General features: G+C 32.5%; 1 protein-coding gene across 1 annotated transcript in view; it reads right to left on the reverse strand.

The window, feature by feature from the left end:
• The window catches only part of LOC143054461 (uncharacterized), a 261,664-nt gene extending 258,934 nt beyond the window's left edge, over window positions 1-2,730 (reverse strand). Inside the window, exon 1 of the mRNA XM_076227470.1 lies at window positions 2,683-2,730. The gene's annotated coding sequence lies outside the window, so the exon portion shown is untranslated. The remainder of the gene's footprint in view (window positions 1-2,682) is intronic.
• Between the last annotated feature and the right edge of the window lie 13,657 nt (window positions 2,731-16,387).

A 16,387-nucleotide genomic window follows, 5' to 3' on the forward strand; every position in this document is an offset into this window, starting at 1 on the left:
AAGACTGGTGGACATGTAAACAGACTAGTGGACTCGTAAACAGACTATTGAATGCATAGACTGGTTGACATGTATAAGGACTGGTGGACTCGTTTACATACTAGTGATTACACAGACAGACTTGTGGACTGGTAAATGATACGTACACAGAATAGTGGATATATAGACTGGTGGACCTGTAGACGGACTAGTGGACTCGTACACATTCTGGTGGATACATAGACTGGTGGACATGTAAACAGACTGGTGGACACGTACACAGACTGGTGGATACATAGACTGGTAGATATGTAGACATACTGGTGGAATCGTACACAGACTAGTGGATATATAGACTGGTGGACATGTAGACAGACTAGTGGACTCGTACACATACTATTGGATACATACTAGTAGAATGGTTGATATTTAGAAAGATTAGTGGACTCGTAAACAGACTAGTGGACACGTACACGGACTATTGGACATGTAAACAGACTGGTGGACACGTACACAGACTGGTGAATACATAGACTGGTAGACATGTAGACATACTGGTGGAATCGTACACAGACTAGTGGATATATAGACTGGTGGACATGTAGACAGACTAGTGGACTCGTTTACATACTAGTGATTACACAGACAGACTTGTGGACTGGTAAATGATACGTACACAGAATAGTGGATATATAGACTGGTGGACCTGTAGACGGACTAGTGGACTCGTACACATTCAGGTGGATGCATAGAATGGTTGACATGTAGACAGACTGGTGGACACGTACACCGACTGGTAGATACATAGACTTGTTAAAATGTAGACTGACTGGTGGTTACATAGTCGTCTGGTAGACATGTAGACATACTGGTGATCTTGTACAACCCGACCAAATAAAAAACAACAGCAGAAGCTCACCAACAGGTCTTCAATGTAGCGAGAAATTCCCGCACCCGGAGGCGTTTTCCAGCTGGCCCCTAAACAAATATATACTAGTCCAGTGATAATGAACGCCATACTAATTTCCAAATTGTACACAAGAAACTAAAATTAAAATAGTACAAGACTAACAATGGCCAGAGGCTCCTGAATTGATACATGCGCAAAAATGCGGCGGGATTAAACATGTTTGTGAGATCTCAACCCTTCCCCTATACCTCTAACCAATGTAGAAAAGTAAACACATAACAATACGCACATTAAAATTCAGTTCAAGAGAAGTCCGAGTCTGATGTCATAAGATGTAACCAAAGAAAATAAACAAAATGACAATAATACATAAATAACAACAGACTACTAGCAGTAAACTGACATGCCAGCTCCAGACTTCAATTAAACTGACTGAAAGATTATGATGTCATCATATGAACATCAGGCACAAGCCTTCCCGTTAGGAGTTTAGTACCATACCATCATAACATATATGAGAAGAACATAACCCGTGTCATGACAACAACTGTTTTTAGAATAAATGTAATATTGAGAAAGGAAATGGTGAATATGTCAAAGCGAAAACCACCCGACCATAGAGCAGATAACAACCGAAGGCAACCAATGGGTCTTCAATGTAGCGAGAATTCCCGTACCCGTAGGTGTCCTTCAGCTGACCCCTAAAAATATGCATAATAGTACACTAAATGTGATTAGTTCCGATGCAAAGACCTTATCAGTGACTCAATATTAACGCCAAAATATGCAATCTTTAATGACTTGACAACAGTATCGTAATTATATCCCTTCTTAATAAGTATATTCAAAGGTTTTGTAAGTTTCTGAGGTGAATACTGACACCTTTGTGCTTTATAAAGAATATTGCCATAACAAATTGGATGTGAAATACCTGAACGTATTAGAAGTCTGCATGTTGAGCTATATTTACGAATGATGAAATTTAGTAAATGTTTTGACTAGTTTGTGATATCGAAAACCCCGGTGTAATAATTTTTCAGTAATACATAAAATTCTCTCGTTAAAATCTAAAACATTGTTACATACACGAGCTAGGATAGGATATTTCAAACTGAATTTTCATAGTTCTATATCATTATGAAAGAAGTTAAAGTAAATCAAAACTATAACGAATGCATTGCAAGACAAAAATAAAAATACTTAGCATGCATTTGTTGTAATAAAATGTAGTTAAAGTTATTTCGTTAGTGACGGTCTAATGCTATGTGTATGCATACATTGTAAGAATAAATTATCAGATTGTTTAACTGTGTGTAATAAAGAAAAATAGAATTTAGAAATCTCATTGCATCATAAATTTGATAAAATATTAAACTTAATGACAAAGTCAATCATATAGCTTCAAAAATAAAATAAATACATTTATATAAAAGTCAGTTATTTGAAAACAAATGGTTTTTAACGTGCATTTTGGCTTACCTAAGGCCAGCAAAATAACATTTTTTTTATTTTATCCAACACCAGCAACCCATTTACTATATTGCTGGTGCCGGTCAAATAGCCATTTCTAAAGATATAGGTTATTTTACCGGATTTAATTGAAATGTTTTTATCAGAGCAGGCAAAATAGGCACTGCCAAAAACACAAAGTACAAATTTCATTGATATCTTTTATGAAAGAGGAGAGTTAAGAGATCGGATATAAAAAAATATTAAAACTCTCCTCTTTTTAGTATCAATTAAAATATTGACAAAGGTTACATAATCACATACAATTTGAATCAGTACAGTACCTTTCTCTGTTAACACACTTGTTGTATGGACTTCTCACGATGTTGTCTAGCTTCAATCCAATTACTATCTATTGTGTATCTAGACAACTGATATGTGTTAAAAGTTATCAATGAAATTTGTACTTTATACATGATTTTGAACTTAATTATTAATATTGTGCTTGATGTTTTTCAGTGATTATTAACCCATTTTTAAAGTTTGAATTTGGATTATCAACTGAATTGGTTTTCTTTGAAAAGGGGGGAAGGGGTCAAAAGTTGAAAACGAAAAACATCAAGTTTCATTATCTCGAAATGGAGGTCTCGTTATTTACAATTCAGGAGTCCATAGAAGAGTCAGTTGTATGCAAGATAATGACAAATTTAACAAAATGAAAAAAGACGAACTTTTTAATTTTGTGGAGACAAGTACAAATTATGCATTATGATATAAGAATTGTCGCGATCAGATGGATCATTTATTACTATTTTTGAATATCTTTACCTTTGAAACTGACATTACTGTCAAGTATGCGACCGTATAGATAAATAATCAAGTTATTTCGGATAAACTAAAGAAAAATGTTTATATATTTAAAGTCTATCAAAATTCAGATTTGGGTGTCGGTATGGATCATAGCAATGATGGAAAAAAGTGGGTTGCGGAGATGTCATATTATGTTGGTCAAGGTGAAAAGAAAAAAGAAAAAAATCGGAGAAACTTTACGGAGGATATCAAAATAATTTCAAGGTTTTTTTGTCAACACGGTCAGTCCAATCCCCCTTCTAACGTAAAAGTAATCATAAGCCCTTCGTTCCTTCTTGTGCAGAAACCAGGTTGAAATAAATGTTTGTTTAATATCAAATCTGATAATCAAATGTAAGTTATCAACTACGTAAACATTACTGCCTTATACCGATCCAGTGATATAATTATATCTAATCTTGTATGTTCCAAGGTTTTCGTTAGGTACATTGTGTATATCTATATTTTTATGTATCATTGGGTATATCGAGCACTCAGTCAAAACCGGCTTCTAGATAGTCAAATTTAGTTGAAAATCATAAAAAAAATCTAATATTTGGTAACATTAAAAGCATGATTTTCATAGCATATAAAGCATAAAAATAAAGCACAGTTGAAAGGAGTGAATTAAAAGATACGTAGGAAATCGTTTTATGGCCCCTTTAATCTGTCTTAAACTCTCGTTGTCCTCGAACAAAACTCCTTATCAATGCTTAGGTTAGCTGCAGATTTGTCTTTATGTAGTATAGATTTTTGACAATAAAACGACATCAAAACTGTTATTTCATATTTCTTAAATCAAAAACAAAAACAGATCACTCTAGAAACATTTAGAAATATAAATAGAAATATATAAGATCATATATGGAAAACACCAAAAATATAAATATAATAAAAACCTACATAATATACGCTGAACGAAAAGAGGGACGAAAGATACCAGAGGGACAGTCAAACTCACAAATCGAAAATAAACTGACAACGCCATAGCTAAAAATGAAAAGGACTAACAGACAAACAATAGTACACATGACACAACATAGAAAACTAAAGAATATACAACAAGAACCCACTAAAAACTAGGGGTGATCTCTGGTGCTCCAGAAGGGTAAGCAGATGCTGCTCTACATGTGGCACCAGTCGTGTTGCTTATGAGATAACAAATCCGATAAATGGTCTTATTCGGTAGGTTGCATTCATGAAGGGGAAGGGGATTGTAGTTACGACGTAAGGAACATATCCGATATCATTTGTGAAACGGTTATTCCATAACGGTCAACGAACTCGTGATTGCGTCCGTAAAATTTAAGAAGTGAGGATTTCAACTTCATCATTTAGAACTCTTGATTAAATAGCTTCCTTGTGAGCGACAACCCTCTATCAGGAAAAGCATGATAGGGAATGCAAGCACTGGAATATCGTATCAATTGACCCTCATTGTCAATTTCTTGATGTAAGTCAAGATATGAGGCCGATTTAGTTTTCTCGTTTGAATTGTTTTACATTGTCATATCGGGGCCTTTTATAGCGGACTAGGCGGTATGGGCTCTGCTCAATGTTGAAGGCCGTACGGTGACCTTTTGTTGTTAATGTCTGTGTCATTTTGGTCTCTTGTGGACAGTTGTCTCATTGGCTATCATACCATATCTTCGTTTTTTATATTAACTGTATCTGTGGTAACCTTTATCTCTAGTTAAATGGGATAGATGCGTTCAACATAGTCACCAACTTTTGAATTATTTAATGAAAGAATAATGTAATTTTCGATATCTACGAAGGGCTTATAATAGATTGTGACTTTTCAGCTTAAAAATGTCAACATTTCAGAACAAAGGGCACAGGGCAATGGTGAGAGCCCCCTGATCTCTCAATCTGCTTAATATTAAGCAGACAGTTAAATGAGAGGTCTCAAGAAGTCTAAGACAACACTAAGTATTTAGAATTTATTACGTACTTTTCAAAGTTTCTAAAGATTGTTTTCAGGGGCTGTGTCAATGAAAGTATCCTAGGATATGTCCTAAGATATGTCATTGGACATTATGTATGATGATCTAAGACATGTCTTAGGATGTAAAGCAAAGCTGTCTGATGGCAGTCCTAACTACGATGGTCCTAGAACCATCCTAACACATTTATTTATTTGAAAAAATAGGTAGAAATTTCTATGTCATAGATTTAATGGTATTTTAGTATTTACTCTTATATGGAAACAATTAACGCAAAAACAAAAGTTGAAGTTTTAACGTAATACTAATAAATACGTTATTAAGTAAGTATGATAAAAGATATAAATGAATTCAATACGAAAACAAAAGGAAATAGACACAAAACTTTGTTAAATGCGATATTCGTGCTGCAATTTTAGTACAAAAACTAGTTTATGTACATTAACTAGTTATTCTAATAGGATTTTGTCTAATGCTTAGTCCGTTTCTGTGAGTGTTACATTGTAATGTTGTGTCGTAGTTCTCCTCTTATATTTAATACGTTTCCCTCAGTTTTAGTTTGTTATCCCGATTTGTTTTTTTTTGTCCATGGATTTATGAGTTTTGAACAGCGGTATACTACTGTTGCATCTATTTTGTACTTAGGTCCACCCGATTTCAGAACATGCATGTATCGAATCAGGATTAGTTTAAAAAAGAAGTCAACTTTTTCCAATATATAAATTAACATTGCACCGTTTTGGTTAATCGCAAAAAACGTTTCTTATAATGCTATATTTTTTAGGCTTCAAAATAAACAGCACGAACTGTTTTAATATAATACAATTGAATCTTTAACAAATATTGAAAATATTTTGAATTATTACTTCAATTCTAATAACAGTATGATAGTTTAATATTGTATTATAATTGTTAGTATTGAGTTAGTGCTATATTTGTTGTTTTTATTACGTTTAAGGACATTGTAACCTTTAGGACTATCCTAAGACACCTATTTGTATATCCTAACTTTAGGACCAAATTTAGGACATATCTTATTTTAGAAGACTTTCGTTAACCTGACTTAGGACTAAAATGTGTTCTAAGACCATCCTAAGACATGTCCTAGTCCTAGGACAGCTTCGTTGACACGGCATGGAGATATACAGGACATACTTTATTAATAATTTTGAAAACTTCAATAGCAAATGATCGCATTCTTCTTATTTTTAAACATGTTAAAGATGGTAATTTTGATTTTCAGAGAAGATCTTCATAACTTGCTGAATAGTCTTCATAGATAAACCTTGGTCATTCTCTCTCTTGAATTTTCTCCATTTTTTTTTTGCATTAACCTCCCCACAAAAGTGCCAAACTAGTGGACAATAATTAAATTTGGACATTAAAAAAGAATAATAAATTATTAATATTCCGAGTTTAGTTTTAGACAACTGAAGAGATAAGCGAAAGATTATACTCTGAATCGTATAATTATATTTTATTCTTGTGCCCCAAAGTACAATTATAGTACACAGATGAATTCCAATCGGTGCATTACGTTTGCGCGCATTTTTTTGACAGGTATATATATAGTTAATTATAATTTTATTTAATTTTTATTTATATTTTTACCTGCGAGCAAACGTAAAACATTTTAATCCCCCAAATGCGCGTAGTGCGCCCATTTAGTCAGGGGTTTACCTATTCTTTTGAATACATTTAATTGGTTGGATGCATTTTTCATATTATAGAGACATGTTCATTGAAATTTAGTTTTTGTTACACCTAGAAGTTTAACCATGTTAACGTTATCTTCACATTCTATTGCATTACCTTTTAATTTAAATTTTAGGTTTTTGTCTTTAGTTTTTTTACCTACAGCTATTGCTTGAAATTGTTTTGGATTAGCTTTCATTGTATTTAGTGAGAACCAATTTATCAAAATTTTGCTTTTATTGTCTAAAGTATTAATCAATCTATCTCAATCGTTATCTGCGTATGAAAGGCTGTTGTCATCTGCATAATTATAGAGTTCACTTTTATGAATAAAATAGAAAATGTCATTTATTTTTTTTTAAATAATATCACCCTTATATCGACCCTTGTGGCACCCCTTTAAACATTGTTTGCTAGTAGCTTGGATTACTACCTACATTAACACAATGTTTTCTATTAGTTAAATACAATGAGCTTTCCAAAATTTTAAGAGAAGAGGCTACGACACCATAGGATTTTAATTTTAGAAGGAGGAGATCATGGGGTAGGCAACTTATAGCCTTGGACAAGTCCATTAATATAGCTGCTTCACATTTATTCTGATCTAAAGCCTTTTTCCAATCTCCAATTAGTTTTAATCGAGCGGTTTGGCATCCGTATCCTTTTCGAAAAGCTGACAGAGAAATGTGGAAAAATAAATTAAAATATTCCAGAAGTTGGTTGTCTATAGACCTTCTTTTAATTTTTTGGGGAACATAGCTGCAGTAGGACTCCTCACACTAAATTGGGCACCCAAATCCTATATTGATGTAATTTGAGACATCAGAGAACACATCGAACTAAAGGGATGGAAATTTGCATCCTATGGACACCAGGACACTCAAATATTCAAGGGAACGATGAACTTATTCGCAAAGCAAGCAGCAGAAGAGGCAACACAACTCCTACCAAAAAACAACATTATTACCCTTCAAGACGTAAAACAAGGTGCACACAAGAGTGTCATGCTGAAGTGGCAAAGACGATGGGAATTAAGCAACACAGGAAGAGACCTTTTTGAGATAACACCAAACGTTAAAAATATCCCAATCTTTGACTATCCAACCAAAAAATTCTTCAGCATCTTTATACAACTTGGAACTGGCTATACAACCCCTAACTATTATAAACAATGCACAGGGCAAGACACCACCGACTTATGCAGCTGTGGAACCAAGGAAACACAACAACACTACCTCACAGAGAGTGCCTCAACTACGAGAGTTATAGAGAAGAAATGTACCATCAAATAACAAAGGAAATTGGAATCCGCAAAATCAACACAGGCACCCTGCTAGAAAGACTAGATCAAGAAAACCGTAAAAGAAGAATATAAACGGAAGTAAGAAATCATTTCGGCCTTTATTTTAAAAACAGGACGTTTCGACTTACTCGAACCTCCGCAACCTCAATCGTAACAGAAAAAACAAAATTCAAGTACATGGAAAATACATGGAGGAAGATACACATAGGGCGCAATGAGAAGAGTTGTGCTATAAGGCCATAAGATTGAGGATTGAGGAATGATGATTGTGGCTAAGTTTAGTAAAATTTGGCCCAGTAGTTTCAGAGAAGAATATTTTTGTGAAAGTAAACGACGACGGACGACAACAGACGACGACGGACGACGACGGACGACGGACGCCAAGTGATGGGAAAAGATAACTTGGCCCTTTGGGCCAGGTGAGCTAAAAAATGGAATTGATACACTTCGTCTTTGACTTTAAGTGTTAAAATGGCCAATTTCCCTGAAGATAGTTGGTCTATGGTGAAAAGTTGGTCTCTGGTGAAAAGTTGGTGTCAGGTGATAGTTGGTCCCTGGTGATAGTTGGTCTCTAGTGGATATTTGACCTCTCAACGATTTCTGTTGGATAGTTGGTCACTTGTGGTTATTTGATCTCTGGTTGATGGTTGATCTCTGATATATAGTTTGTATATTGTGAAAAGTTGGTGTCAGGTGAGTAGTGGGTCACTTGTGGTTATTTGATAACTGAACGATCTCAAATCTCTGGTGGATAGTTGATATCTGGTAGATATTTCATCTCTGAACGATCCCTGGTGGATAGTTGATCTCTGGTGGATCAGTGATTACTGATAGATAGTTGGTCTCTGGTGGATAGTTGTTCTTTGAAAGATAGTTGGTGTTTGGTGAATAGTTAGTCCCTGGTGAATAGTTGATCTCTGAACGATTCCTGGTGGATCAGTGATTTCTGATAGATAGCTGGTCACTGGTGGATAGTTTGTCTCTGGTTGATAGTTGTTCTCTGAAAGATAGTTGGTGTTTGGTGAATAGTTAGTCCCTGGTGGATAGTTGATCTCTGAACGATCCCTGGTGGATCAGTTATTTCTAATAGATAGTTGGTCACTGGTGGATAGTTTGTCTCTAGTAGATTTCGGTAGATAGTTGATCTCTGGTGGATATTTGATCCCTGAACGATACCTAGTTGTTCTCTGATAGATAGTTGGTGTCGGGTAAATAGTAAATCTCTGGTGGATAGTTGATCTCTGGTCGATAGTTTGTCTTATTGGTGATCAAAGCACAGCCTCTTGTTATTATATTTATGTTTTTATTTTACCTATTACAGACACAAGAATATAGTATATACCTTTATAGTGTAATTATATAGTTATATTAACGAAATATCATCGATACTGTATCAAAGGTCCTTGAAAACTGGATTGCAAGTAAGGCATTTGCGGATAGACAACCAGATGTAAATTTATAATTAATAGCTATGCCGGTTAATACAAAAGTCTCAAATTGTTTTTGAATAGAATTTCGTTGGTAGAGGGTTTCTGCCCAAAATCTGAAAAGGAAAACTGGATCAATTAACGGTTATTAATGGTACAGTGGAAATAATATGTTCTATGGACAATAGAAACAGTAGAATAATGTGTCAGCCTAAACAGCTACTTTTTCATAGGTACTATTTATGTAATAAAAAATTGTAGTACTGGAAATCTACTTTTAATATTCAGTACTATTTTGTTACTCTAAAATTATTGTAATATTTAGGTACCTGTATTTTACAGTACTTTATTTGTACTTGAAATTTAGGTACTACAGATTTTTGGTTACAACAGTTACATTTTCAGCATTTTGAAAGTTTTTCTATTTCAAATCTCTTTAAGTTATGTTTTTCAAACATGGAATATTGTATTATTTCTGTACCAAAATATTTAGTACAAATCAAGTACTGTAAAATACAAGTACCTAAGTATTAAAATAGATTTAAAGTAAAGAAATAGTACTAAATATTAAAAGTAAATTTCCAGTACTGCATATTTTTAGTACAGAAATAGTTCCTATGCAAAAGTAGCTGTGTAACGCTGTGACCGTCGTAGGTTGAGAAAACGAGATCAGATAATGTTATTTATGCAGTTTGGTATCTTTCTGGAATATATTGTGTAAAGAAATCTATGTTACTGAACACTGAATCCAAATGTGCTATTTAGTCCTAATACTCATGGTTATATGGCGTAATATGAGACAACTCCTCAATGAACTAGCAAATACGTTTAATGCTTTGATGTTTTATATATAAATTTCTTTACTTTTTTTCTTTATTTTTTTATAATCATTTGCAGTAGTAGTAAAAGTGGGAGTAATATTCGAATTAGTAATAGTAGTTGTTGTAACAGTAGTACAATCTTATTAACACAGAGAGTACATGTATCTCATTATCAAAAATATTGTTTCCAAAAATATTAAACATAGATAAAAGAAAAAAAATGAGAAGCTACTGCTCCACCTCCGTCGTGCTGCTCATTACAAGTTAAAATTATAGTGTAGTATGAATCTTAGACTGTGGTTTGTAATTATAGTGCTAAATCGTAGTTTGTTATAAGACTGTGGTTTGTAATTATAGTGCTCATCGTATTTTGCTATAAGACTGTGCTTTGTAATTATAGAACTAAATCGTAGTTTGTTATAATACTATGGTTTGTAATTATAGTGCTAAATCGTAGCTCGTTATAAAACTGTGGTTTGTAACTATAGTGCTCAATCGTTGTTTGATACAAGACTGTGGTTTGTAATTATAGTGCTAGATCGTAGTTTGTTATAAGACTGTGGTGTGTAATTATAGTGCTAGATCGTAGTTTGTCATAAGACTGTGGTTTGTAATTATAGTGCTAGATCGTAGTTTGTTATAAGACTGTGGTTTGTAATTATAGTGCTCATCGTAGTTTGTTATAAGACTGTGGTTTGTAGTTATAGTGCTAGATCGTAGTTTGTTAGAAGACTGTGGTTTGTAATTATAGTGCTAGATCGTAGTTTGTTATAAGACTGTGGTTAGTAATTATAATGCTAGATCGTAGTTTGTTAGAAGACTATGGTTTGTAAGTATAGTGCTCATCGTAGTTTGTTATAAGACTGTCGTTTGTTGCTGTATATCATATTTGTTTTTTGCTTATTATTGGTACCTAAATCAGGTTGCTATTTTTTTCTTTTGAATTGTTTTACATTTGTTATTTCGGGACCTTTTATAGATTGCTAGGTTGAATGGGTTTTGCTCATGGCTGAAGGCCGAACAGTAACCCATAGATGCTTACGTCTACGGCATTTGGTCTCATGTGAATAGTTGTCTTATTGACTATCAAAGCACATATCCTTTTTTTATTGTATTTAAGACGAAGAAACTACAGGAAAACGGAATTATGCAACCAATATAATATATAAATACATTTAGGTACAGTATGAAATGGTTTATTTCCTAAAATATGATTTCATACTAAATGTCATATGAATTGTTGGAGTGTTCTCATGGAAAGCCTAGTTTAAACATAGGCGGGTTAAGAGGAGGGCCGGAAACCAACTATCCAAACGTGATAAATGTTTTATCATGTCTATTTGAATCATTGTACCAAAGTGTCAAATTTTGTAGAAAGAAAAAGCAAAATCAAAATTATAATTGTTTTGTACTTAATTTCAACATAGATAATCAACGGAATTCCATCAAAATTGACGTTAAATTCAGAAACCCTGAAAATAATATACAATGCGCATTTGTCAGCGATGAATAAGTATTCTTTGGAACAGTCAATTTATTCGAAAGAACCTACATGGTATAATAACATTCCTGTGGGCGAAAAAAAACTAATACTGTAATGCACTGATAATGGCCGTTAACCAGGCATGGGGTTATGAAAATGTGTAATACCATGCATTACATTTTCCCATGTAATGTGTAATGTGTAATGCAGGATTTTTAGCATTACATGTAATTGTAATATAATGCATTACTTTAGCAAAAATCTGTGTAATTTCATGCATTACATTGCATTACATGGCATTACTTTTTTTGTATACTATATATCTTAACGGATTGTTGGAGATTTTACTAAAATATAATTGAAGATTTTTTGATTAACTCAGAACATAATCATTTAAATATTGATTTTCTATTTACCATTATTGTTCACACTTTACCTAAATCACTAGATGGAATTTGAAGTTTAATCTTTGCCCCAGGTAGAACTTGAAACAAATATTACATCTACTTTATTGAATAGTTATCACTTTGCAGTAGAATTTGTTATTTTGAAGAGACATGTCGATCTGTCTAGATTATTTTGACTTTCCTGGAAATATTGATGACAGGATTACAAAGTTCAAGGCAAAATGCAAACACTGCTTTTCTGTTATATCTGGTAGTCTAAAGATGACAGGAATACAAAGTTCAAGGCAAAATGCAAACACTGCTTTTCTGTTATATCTGGTAGTCTAAAGATTATATCAAATTTTGTTACTCATCTTAAGGTAAGATTTTCAATAATTAAGATATTAAACAGTCTCCGGGACAAGTTTGCAATTCCGCTGAGTGGAAAAGTTGTCACCTTAATTTTTGGAGTTAAGTCAAAATGAAGTTGACAACTTGTTTGGTATTGGTTCCCTGATATTTGTCCTAAATTTTGTTGGCTCTGGCACCTTTGTTGAAAAAGTTATGCTCCTTTTTTCAACAATTTCCTCAGAGGAAAAGTGGTTTTTTTCTCAAGGGAAATCAAATTTCCCTAAAGGAAAAAGATTTTTCCTCAAAGGAAATAGTTTTTTCCTCAAGGGAAAAATATTTTCCTTAGGGAATTTGCTGCATGAATATTTTCTTCGAGGAAATTCTATTTCTTTAGAGGAAATTCTATTTCCTTTGAGGAAATTCTATTTCCTTTGAGGAAATTCTATTTCCTTTGAGGAAATTCTATTTCCTTTGAGGAAATTCTTTTTCCTTGAAGGAAATTTGCGGCTTCAAATTTTCCTTTAAGGAAATTCTATTTCCTTTGAGGAAATTTGCAGCTTCATATTTTCCTTTGAGGAAATACTTTTTCCTGTGAGGAAATTTGTAGCTTCAAATTTTCCTTGGAGGAAATGCTTTTTCCTATGAGGAAATTTTTGACAAACACTTTTTCTTGAGGGAAAATTCAAGACAACAAATTTCCTCTAAGGAAATCATTGTTCTTCAAATTTCCTCTAAGGAAATTTCTGAACATCAAATTTCCCACAAGGAAATGTTTTCCTTTATTTTTACTAGTTAAACATTTCTTCACTATACCATGTATACAAACAGTATAAATATAATTTTACAAGACTGAATAATTGATACAAATGATATTTAAAACTTTAATAAATGTTTGACTCAACATTTTAATGACATTGAAAATTAATACAGTCTGACTGTTTAGGTCAAGGTATGACAGGTATTGTTCATATTTTTTATATAACTTTAACTTTGATTTATAAAAAAAATTGTAGCAAAGGATTCTGTTTTCTTTGTAATTGTTTCAATCCAATACATTAATAAACAACCAATTTGAATGTCATACCATTTGTGGTGTTCTAAAGAATTTGTTTATATTTGCATATTAAATAATAAAATAAACACTTTTCTTTTCCTGTTATTTTAAATCAAAATTTTCTTCTGTTTCAGCTTGTGTACAGTTATCCAATCCACTACGTAAGAACTCAGTGAATACATTATTCTATTCACTAAACATTTTTCTTCAATTCTAAGAGAAAACATTTTTGCAAATTGTTCTTCAATGATCTTTTTCCATGTATTTGATATGAGGGAGCGATGTAAATGAGTGGATAAAACTGGTGTTCCTTTTTTCAACAACAAAATAGTATTTTTTCCGCATTTCTCCTTTCTTTCGACTTATATATATAAAACCACTGTCTAAAGTTAGTGTAGGGTTGAGTGCTCATAAACCTGTTTTTTATTACATGCATTAGTTTTATGGATTTTTAACTTAAATTGTAAGTTACTGTGAGTACTTAACTTTGTGTCTTTTCAATTAAGGGAAATGTCTAAATTTCTTGCTTACTGTAAACCAACTAATTTTCGCGAGCGATTTATTTTCACAAGCAATTTATTTTCGCATTTAGAAATATAACGCGCATATAAATTGTCGGGACTGTTTTTCATATGTATCTTTCCTTATTCATTTATTAAAATACATTAAGTAAACTTGAAAATCGCGAAAAAATAAATAGCTGCGATGTAGACTAGAAAGTATAAAACGCAAAATATAGTATTTGCGAAAAATTAGTTGGTTTACAGTAGTCCAGTCTGTTGTCTGGTGGAGAGTTGTCTTATTGGCAATCATGCCACATCTGATTTTTATATAACCTTGCCATATTCCTATTGTGCCTGTCCAAAGTTCAGAGCCTGTAGTTTTTGTCAGTTTAGTCTGAAACTACAATTTAGTGGTTGTTGTTGTTGTTTCATACTGGTCATAATTATTTTTTGTAATTTATTTTGTTATAAACTAGGCAATTAGTTTTACAGTTTGGATTGTTTCAATTTTTCATCTGAGGGTCTTTTATAGCTGCCTACTTTGACTATAGGGTACGGATTTTCTCATTATTGAAGGTCGTCACAGACCTACAATTACTTTCTTAAAGCCATGGTCAATAGTTTTCAAATTTAATATACCACATCTTTTAATTTTTATAGTAATTATGATAATCATATTTCAAGTTCAATAACTTTTTTAAAAATAAAAGTGGCCTTACCATTTAGAGTTGGCTTCTGCAAATTTTAAATTGCCTATCATTTCTGCTGTTTATAATTTCTCTGTATCTTTTATAGTGCTTGTCCAACACATAAAAGAGTAAAAGTTATTATTGAATGACATCTTGCATCAATATTTTGTGTGTTGTTTAATGTAAATGTCGTGATGATGTATATTAATGTGTGTTTAATAAAAATCTGTACCATGAGTGCTTGATAAGCTTGTTGCCCTTTTAGTTATGCTTTAAATGAATTTTAATGATCAACTAGAAAAACTATGAGCACTGCGCAAATAAGACCCCCCCCCCCTTTTCCAAAAAAAAGGACATGCACACACAGTGGTATTCATTGACGTAAAACATGAAGATAATTTGGCTCCATTTAGAGATATCTCAAGTGACTATAAGTTTAAGGCTGTGATTTTTTTAACAAATACATTTCTAAAACCTTCCAAAGTTTGAAAATGGACAGATTTTAAAATGGCTTTTCAACAACTAAAGTTCCTTAACTCTACATCTTATACAAAAATATACATGATAAATAAGGGATGATACTCCAGCTTGCATATTCTTCAAAGTTTTAAAGCAACATAACTGAAGAACGGTAAATTTTACTACCAAAATTTGAAATTGATCTGATTTTGTGGTAAAAAGTATTGTTTTAAAGTTTAATAAAATTTGGTTGAGGTAAACTTAAGTTAGAGGCTGGAGAACATTACTCTAGAATAGTAAAAGAGACACTACCAAAATTCAAACTTCATCTGTATTTTGTGGTGATAAGCATTGTGTATAAGTTTCATAACATTTGGTTGAGACAAACTAAAGTTTAGAGAACGGGAAACCAAAAATTCAGCATTTTTTTCTCATTTGTAAAGGAGCATAATTCTAGTACAGTAACACTGACATCACCAAAATTCAAAGTTGATCTGAGTATTGTGATAACAAGCTTTTGTAAAAGTTTAATTAAATTTGGTTGAGGCACACTAAAGTACTGTAAGAGAACAAAAAACAACTTTGGGACAGACGGACAGACGATCAAGTGTTAAACTTTATGCCCCCTCTACTATGGGTCATGAAAATGAAAAGGGAGTTTATTTCAAGATATAAAAACAATTCACCAAAGTTTCATAAAAATTGGTGAAAGCATTCTTTAGACTATCTAAATCCCAATAGTACAATGACATAAATCAGAATTTTTTTTAAATTGAAAGGAAAATTACCATGATTATGCCATACAAAAATAATTCACCAAGTTTCATGAAAATTGCTCAAGGCATTATTTATAGTATACTGGAAAAACTCCCCCTTTTATGAATAAAATCTCTAACTTTAAATTGCAAAATTCAAAATCTTTAAAAATTAAAAAGGAGCTTAATTATATCAATAGATAATTCACCAATTTGAAAGTATTATGAAAATTTTATGGATAATGTATTCTAATTCCAAGACTATCTAAGACATGGTTTGTTTGAATTAAAAAAGTTGGAATAAAGAACCTACTAGAATTCAGGAGAT

This window comes from Mytilus galloprovincialis, chromosome 12 (assembly GCF_965363235.1).
Source record: "Mytilus galloprovincialis chromosome 12, xbMytGall1.hap1.1, whole genome shotgun sequence".
Classification (NCBI taxonomy): Eukaryota; Metazoa; Mollusca; class Bivalvia; order Mytilida; family Mytilidae; genus Mytilus; species Mytilus galloprovincialis.